Consider the following 8,817-nt stretch of genomic DNA (forward strand, 5'->3'; position numbering starts at 1 on the left):
AAAACAACACAGCCCAATCTGTGGTTCAAATCTTGGCCTGCTTCCTTTCTTCTATAAACCTCCACAAGGACCTTCTCTGTCTCCAAGCCCAGAGAATTCCAAGGGCCACATGGTGATCTGGGAAGTCACTTCTTCCCTCTGCAAATCGGATTTTCAGAAAGTATGGAAGCAGATAAATCCCCCAAACCCTTTCCCTACCTATAAAAAGCTTATTGTGTGGGCTTGACAGACTGAATGGTAGCATAGTTGACAGGATGTTTGATTGTTAGAAAGCGAAGGTGAAATGAGGGATTGGGAGTAGGGCCATAATGAAGTTCTTATCAATTTGGCTGTTGTATAAGATCAGCTGATAGGCAGAGGACATAACAAGCCATGTCTTCTTTTTTTTGGTAGCATCCAGGAATCTTATTTTTTGGAGTTTCCTTAAAGAGATGATTAACATTCCCATAGGCCTTTGGAGGCCCTGGTGGGTCCTGAGAGTCATAACAAGGCCCATCCCTTAAAGACAGAGGGAAAAATATCAACTGGGTTAAATTTCTGGCTTTGCCAGTAAACAATGAGTCTGTGACCTTGGGGGATATGTCATTTCTCCTCTGTGGAATTTAGAATTCTCACTCCTAAAATGAGTTTTCCCAAATGACTGTTGTTTTCTTTTTCATTTATGTATGTATGTATGTATGTATGTATGTATGTATGTATGTATTTATTTAGTTGATGTTTTCTTTATTTACAATATCTCCTTTCCCAAATGACTGTTGTTTTCGAGGCATTGGGTACTCATGATAGAGGGTAAGGGTCTGGGGAGATGGCTCAGTCTGTAAACCATTTACTATGCAAACATGAGAACATGAATCCTATCTACAGCACACATATAAACATTGATTCACCAATCAATCAATTTGTCTATCAGTTGATTGATCAATTGATCAACTGATCAATCAATCAATCAATCAATTAGGTGCTGGTGGCTCACACTTATAACTTCAGTGCTGGAGAGATGGAGACAGAAAGGTTACTGGCCAGCAGGAATTAGCCGAGTTGGTGAGCTGCAGGTTCAGTGATAGAGACATGTCTCAAAAGGTAAGGTAGAGAGCAATTGAGAAGGACACCCAAATATTGACCTCCATCTCACCAAGCACATGTATGATTGTGCACACACACACACACACACACACACACACACACACAGAGAGAGAGAGAGAGAGAGAGAGAGAGAGAGAGAGAGAGAGAGAGAGAGAGAGAGACTACCTGAGATGTAAGACTAGGAGGTCACTGTGGTTGAGCAGCCTACAGCCTGGTTGGGGAGACAGATTCAGAAACATAAGCACTTAGTGTTTTGTACTGAGGACAGTGCTGTGGGGGTACTTGGGGTGGGGATGCAGAGGCCTAAAGACAGAGCCTTAAGTATGGCTAAGGAGATGCAGGTATGTTTCCTGGAGGAGGATGCTACTAATTGCTCTTCAGCCATCAGTGGACTCAGTGGTTGGGGTGGGAGAGCAGGCACTTCACATCTTTCTCATCATCTTGTCTTTCTATGAATAAATACAGTCTGATGCTACCCATTAGCTGGGAGGGCAGCAAGCTCCCGAAGGTGTCAGGTTGAACTTTTATATATTCTGTGCTGGAATGAACCTTGAGGAGAGCCCACAGTTGACTTTGCATCTCAAGCTTGCTCTGGGCAGAGTTCTCCAGCCTGCGGCAGGACTTCCCTTGAGATGCCTCAAAGGCATAGATGAGAGTGTTCTGAGCCTCTGTGTCTGCCAGGATTCATTTTAGGAGATGCTGTACTCTCCCTAGGGGCTTCCTGGAGCGCAGAGCATCCACGTCCACCTGTTCATCTCGGAAGCATTGACAGGAGGTAGATAGCAAGGTGAGCAGGAGTGGCAGAAAAAACAGTACTCTCCCCACAGACCGGCCATCAGACAGAAGCAGAGCAGCAGTGCTCTGCATGAGAGACAAAAGTCTCCCTGCAGAGTGTAGCCAGGGGTCTCAGCTATCTGGGCACATTCCAGAGAGGATTTCATAGCAGGGATGTAGGAGGCAAGGTCCAGGGAAGGGAAGAAATGTGTTTGGTTAAGAATGGGATGGTACAGGGAGAGAGTGAGCAGATCAATGTACCAGACATATGAAACAGCATGAAAAGGAAGCCAGGTGGCTGTGTGCAGACACGGAGGGTGGTGAGACACAGGGCAGCGTTCTTTACCAAAAACAAAATGAGAACCTACACCAGCAGTAGGCTAATGATCAGAAGTTATGAATCCATATAAGTCTCTCTCTCTGTATATTTATGTTTTTGTGGCAGGTACACATATATGTATGGATGTTCATGTACTTGTGTGTGAGCACTGTATGGAGGCCAGGGGACATCCCGAGGTGTCATTCTTCAGGGGCTGTCAATCTTTTTTGTTGAGAAAGAGCCTCTATATTCCTCAGCAGCTACTGTCTTGGTTTTTGAGACAGACAAGGATGCTCACTGGCTGGGAACTCATTTATTAGGTTAAATTGGTTGTCCAGTGAGCTCCAGTGATCTTTCCGTCTCTCCACATGCCTAATGATGAGGTTAAAAGTACACACATATACCTAGCTTTTATTTTTAAATTATGTATTGTCTTTCTTTTCTCTCTTTCTTTCTTCTTTCTGTCTATATATGTGTGCATGCATGCATGTATGTGTAAAACATGTCACAGTGTGAGTGTAAAGGTCAGAGAACAACTTCAGGGAGTCAGTTCTCTTCCTACCATGCTCATGGTCCCAGGGATGGAACTCTGGTCATCAGGTTGGGCAATAAGTACCTTTACCCCAGAACTGTCACAGAACTATGCTGCTGGCTCATGACTTTTTTAAAAATGTGGGTTCTGGGGATTGAATCTAGGTCCTCATGCTTATAAAGTAAACCATTTATGGACTGAACTATCTCCCAGCCCCAGAATATGTTTTGAAACAAAACAACCAATACTCTGGGTGCCTCTGGGATAATGGATGGGGCAGGAGATAATGCATATTGATGGACATATTAGGAGGCAACTGTTATCACTCAGGAGGGAGATCAACAAGGATTTAACTAACAGGTGGTACTATAGACGCTGAGATGGGGCCGTATTTTAAAGAGAGGATTTGGTCATAGAGTACATACAGGAGATAAGGGTGAGAGTGTGCCAAGGATATTTCCTGATTTCTGTGGAGGTCTCAGAGATCATTTATTCCTCGCTCCCACACATCTAACTCCACAAGGAGACTGAGACCCAGAAATAAAGAGGGATTTTCCCATGCTGGCAGAGTAAGAGCAGTATTAAAGCCAAGTCTTCTTGTATCCATCCTGTTCCTTTACAGTACGGTCCTAAGAGCAAGAGGAGGAAGTAACCTTAGAAACCATCCAGCTTAATTCCTACATTATTTTATAGATAAGGAAACTGAAGGGAAAAGCTTTAGCAGTCTGGCCAAAGGCCACCCAGAGAGTTAATTAATTAATGAGAGAAATAGTTTAAGTATATATAAACACGGCTGTGTTGACCCTTAGATAGTGAGACATGTTGTTTGCTCAGGAGGGAGATAACTTGGCAGAGGTCCCTCCAAATGGTTTCCCAAGCATCAACACACTGGCTGGATAACTTCTTTCTGGGCCTGCTGCCTGGGGTTAGGGAATCCAGATGTCTGGGGCCACAAAAGCCAGATGGATTTTCCCAGGGCATGGATTCCCAGTGCTTGGGTTCTATAGATCAACAGTGATGTTGGAAGGGGTGTGGGTGGCTGGGAAGGAATGTCAGGTTGCTATTTCAGTGAGTTCCTCAGTTACTTGAGTTTACTATTTGAGAAGGTTTCTTTCTTTTAGAATCTTTCTTACTTGGACAGAGCTCTGCAGCTAAAACCAGCACTTACTGGTTGTTATCTTGTGTTAAATACAGGGCTAGCATTCTTTAGAGTTAAGTGTTGTGACAGAGTATGACAGATGCTATCAAATATTGTACTGTTTGCAGATGTGAATGATCCTTTGGTGATAGTTTGCAGACCAACATGCTAGAATTTTTGGTCTCTCTTTTTCTTCCTTCCTTTCTTTGAAGAAAAAAAAACCACATAGAATACTTGAAATTAAGATTGTGTTAGAAAAGTTATAAATATATATTTTTGGTGGCCTGGCTTTGTCCTCTCGAAGATTTAAATCTCTGAAGAGCTGGCCTCTTGACTTCTCAGGAATATTCAGGAAGGGGGAAGAAGATATTAGTTTTTGAGGTGTCTCAGGTGATTTGAAAGAAGGGTATGGAGTCTTTGAAATCATGCTGTCTCAGAGATGGGGGCACATCTGTGTCCTGACTTTCCCATTTCATGTCTGTGTGACATCAGTGAACTCTCTGAAAAATCAGTCTTTTTTGTTGTTGTTGTTGAGTGGGAATGAGGATTTCAGTTTCATGGAACCATTGTGAATATGAAGCGAGACAATTGAGCAAAACAACTAACATCTTGTCTAGCATGGAAACAAAAAGTGTTCAGCAAGTTTAAATTGGTATTATCTCTTACTCCAGGACTCTCAAATCAACCAAGACTGAATCAGATTGATTGAGATCAATGGAACTTTCCTCTTTAGCTCTGGCTACTTCTAGGTGCCTCTTGGGGTTCACTGTCATGACAACGGGTTGGTGGAGCGATGTGGAAGTTGATAGGGGAAACTAAATAGCCAGAACACTGCCTGGCCCTGCTGGCGCCACAACCAGAGCAGTGTCTGATTAATGCCTGCCTGATCCCATTGGCTTCATTTCAGGTCACCCTGGAGAAGATTCTTGCTCAAGGACAGATGGTGCCTCACTCATTAGGATGAGCCAGGACCCTGGCCAGTGGGCACAGTTACAGGTGCCGAGGAGTCTTAGAACCGTCCAAGCAGAACGGAGCTAAAAGGGACCCTGTAGTTTGGTTATTCTGGTAACTTCCATTTTATGGCTGAATAAAGATCAAAATGGGTAATGAATATCTACAGTGTGCCCAACAAACTATGAAAATCTTTCCACAAAGGATAATTCCTACGACAGCCCCATGGAATATGTGTAATTATCCTCAACAAGGAGATAAAGCTGGGGATGGGGTAGCAGAAGACATAAAATTTGATTACAGAATGCACTAGTGTTTGCATCCTAGATGTCTTTCTTATTTCTACTCTCTTTCTCACTGTTCAGTCACATGCTGTAGTTTAGGTTTAAATGTGTTCCTCAAGGACTCCACAGGAAGACCAACAGAGACAACTAATCTGGACCCTTAGGGGCTTCCAGAGACTGAACCACCAACCAAAGAACAAGCATGGCATAGACCTACCTCCCACCCCTGCCCATATGTAGCAGATGTGCAGCTTGATCTCCAACACCTGGAGTGGGGGCTGTCCCTGGATCTGTTGCCTGACTGTGGATCCCATTCCCTAACTGGGCTGCTCTGTGGGAGAGGATGCACCTAGTACTGCAGTGACTTGGTATGCCTGGAGTGGGTAGGGTTGTGGTGGTTGTACCTCCTTGGTGGTGAGGGTTCTCCCTTCTCAGAGGAGAAGAGAGGGGGGGTCTTGGGGGAAGACCTGTGTAAGATGAGGACTGGGAGGAAAGGGCAGGCTCATATTGAGATATAAAGTGAATAAGTACATTAATAAAAAATGATAAGGCACATGTTAAAAAAAAAAAAAGCATCCCTCAAAGCGTATGGGCTAGTAACAATCTCCAGTGCAGAAATGTCAAAGATTAAGACCTTTAAGAATTCTAGAGTGGGGTTCTATTGGAAGGAGGGGCTATTTTAAGGGAAGGAAGTTAGCTGAATGTAGGTAGTGATATGAACATAGAGGGAGAGCATCACAGGTGGAAAAGCTCAAGCAGGGATGGGAACTAGAGGATAGGAGGACAGAGCAGAGAGAGAGAGAGAGTGAGAGAGAGCAAGAGGGAGAGAGAGAGAGCAAGAGAGAGAGCAAGAGAGAGAGAGCAAGAGAGAGAGAGCAAGAGAGAGTGAGAGAGTGAGAGAGAGTGAGAGAGAGCAAGAGAGAGAGCAAGAGAGAGAGAGGGGGGAGAGAGTGAGAGAGAGAGAGCAAGAGAGAGAGAGCAAGAGGGAGAGAGAGAGAGCAAGAGAGAGGGCAAGAGAGAGAGCAAGAGAGAGCAAGAGAGAGAGAGCAAGAGAGAGCAAGAGAGAGAGAGCAAGAGAGAATGAGAGAGAGGGAGAGAGAGTGAGAGAGAGCAAGAGAGAGAGGGGGAGAGAGTGAGAGAGAGAGCAAGAGAGAGAGCAAGAGGGAGAGAGAGAGCAAGAGAGAGGGCAAGAGAAAGAGAGCAAGAGAGAGAGAGCAAGAGAGAGCAAGAGAGAGAGAGGGAGAGAGAGCAAGAGGGAGAGAGCAAGAGAGAGAGAGAGAGAGAGAGAGAGAGAGAGAGAGAGAGAGAGAGAGAGAGAGAGAGAGAACACCAAAAGGAAGGACCTATGGGAAAGCTATATGGAAATCCACTACTTCGTAATAAAATTAAAAATGCATATAAACTAAAGACTAGCTGGATAGGAGATATCCTGCATGGCCAGATAACACTACTCTTCGAAACCATTGGTTAGCAAACAAACAAACAATCCCAATGCCAGGTATGGGGTACCTCCTGGTGACTCAGAGTCTCCAAGTTAATATAGACTTTTGCCATTCCTCTTATTGTCCACTAGAAATAGATGACAAAGTCTTATTGCTGAAGATACCACATATCCTGGTTGCAAGATATAGAGAAACCAAACTGGAGCTGAGCTGGAGGTTTCCTTCCTGCTGGGTAGTTCTCTCACTGCTGGAAAATGCTCTGTAGACTGCTTAACAAGATAAGGCATCCGTGACCTTACCCAGATGTGAACCCTATTAACTACAACGCTAACCTGCCAGGCAAGATGTACCCACTAGTGAAATAGCGCCATAACTATTTTTAAGAGCTACTTATTTATTTATTTACATCCTAAATGCTGCTACACTTCCCAGTTCTCCCTCACAGACATGTTCTCCCACCCCTCCTCCCCTTCTCTTCTGAGTCCCCCCAGGTATCCCCCGATCCTGGTCTCTGTGGCGTAACTATTCTAGTGGACTCAGATACTCAGGTTGGACTTGAGGCCTGCTTTGCAGGAGGAATACATGCTTATTACTGTAAACCTTGTCAACAAACAAACAAACAATCAGACAGACAGACAAAATAACCCATGACTGGGGAGGCCTTAGACTCTAGGAAGGACTTGACTACTGTGGCTTAGCTAAATTGACATAGCACCAAACTGCAATCTATTTTTATGTTTATACCCACAGATGAATGCTACTTTCAGCCTTAATAAGAGAAGCTTCTCTTGGCAGTAAATGGTGGCAAATCCAGAGACTCATGCCTATCTAAGATGCTTAGAATAAATAATGGTTTGATACTCAGCCCTAAACAGGATGCTTATTCTACTTCTTCTAGAGCTCAGAAATCATTGTGAAAGAGAGATTAAGGGAACAATGAAAAGAAGAAGAAGGAGAAAGAGAAGGAGAAGGAGAGAAGAAGGAGAAGGAGAAGGAGGAGGAAGGAGAGGAGGAGGAGGAGGAGGAGGAGAAGGAGAAGAAGGAGAAGGAGACCAAGAGAAGAGATGCAATGTTCAGGGCACAGCACAGTCATTGCAAACATAATCTCACAGAAGATGCAGTTGCCAGCATTTAGCTTTCACAAGTCTGAGCTCATTAACAGTTAATCATGGATGGCTACGAGCTCAGGGGGTCCAAGTCTGCCCTGTTGAACTTTTAGCAACTGAAGGGTTCTAGGAGAGACATAGTCATTGCTTGCTTTCTTTCTTTTTTTATTATTAGATATTTTCTTTATTTACATTTCAAATGATATCTCCTCTCCTGGTTACCCCTCCAAAAAAATATCAAAAACAAAACTACAAAACAAACCTTGTTTCCTCTCCCCTCCCCCTTCTCACCAACCCACCCTCTCCCACTTCCTGGCTCTGGCATTCCCCTACACTGGGGCATAAACCTTCACAGGAATAAGGGCCTCTCCTCCCATTGATGACCCACTAGGCCATCCTCTGCTATACACATGCTGTTGGAGCCATGAGTCCCACCATGTGTGCTCTTTGGTTGATAGTTTGGTCCCTGGGAGCTCTGAGGGTACTAGTTAGTTCATATTGTTGTTTGTCCTAAGGGGCTGCAAACCCTTCAGCTCCTTGGGTTCAATCGTGCACCAACTGTTAAGCCCTTCAGCTTTGTATGATTTTCTTTGTCCTTCATCTTTTCATCTCTGCATTTGATGACTCAGTGAGAAATCCCTTACTCAATTCTAAGCTCTGGTTCTTTTACTCCTTGCCTTTAAATGTATGCAAAAACACTTTTCTGTTCATTATAAAGTACTTAGTCTTGTTCTATATCAGCAGCACAAAATGGGCCAAGACATTGGCTTTCTGGAGCTTTTTGGTATTAACCCCTGCTCTATTCCTCCTGCCTGGTGTAGCAGTCTAACAGTGCCTCATTATAAACATGCTGAATAAATGAATTGCTGTATGTAATCATGGTACCATTTCTGGAGGTATGATTTGTTTTGTTTTGTTTTTGTTTTTCAAGACAGAGTTTCTTTGTGTAGCCCTGGCTGTCCTGGAACTAGCTCTGTAGACCAGAGCTTGAACATACAGAAGTCTCTGTCTGCTTCCTAAGTGCTGGGATTAAAGTTGTGCACCACCACACCCAGTTGAAGTTTAGAGAGTTTAAAGATGGTGCAGAGAAGTGTGTGTGTATGTGTGTCATGCATATGTATGTATGTATGTATGTATGTATGTATGTACGTATGAATGACATGTCTATCAGAGGCTAAGGATGGGAAA

The 8,817-nt window shown here is 43.9% G+C and overlaps 1 protein-coding gene across 1 annotated transcript in view; it reads left to right on the forward strand.

Annotated features, from left to right (window-relative positions):
• Nucleotides 1-4,957, forward strand: part of Aplnr (apelin receptor) — a 39,821-nt gene extending 34,864 nt beyond the window's left edge. The window contains exon 3 of the mRNA XM_031370875.1: nt 4,754-4,957. The gene's annotated coding sequence lies outside the window, so the exon portion shown is untranslated. The remainder of the gene's footprint in view (nt 1-4,753) is intronic.
• Nucleotides 4,958-8,817: the final 3,860 nt, after the last annotated feature.

The sequence above is a fragment of the Mastomys coucha genome, unplaced genomic scaffold (assembly GCF_008632895.1).
Source record: "Mastomys coucha isolate ucsf_1 unplaced genomic scaffold, UCSF_Mcou_1 pScaffold15, whole genome shotgun sequence".
Taxonomy (NCBI): Eukaryota; Metazoa; Chordata; class Mammalia; order Rodentia; family Muridae; genus Mastomys; species Mastomys coucha.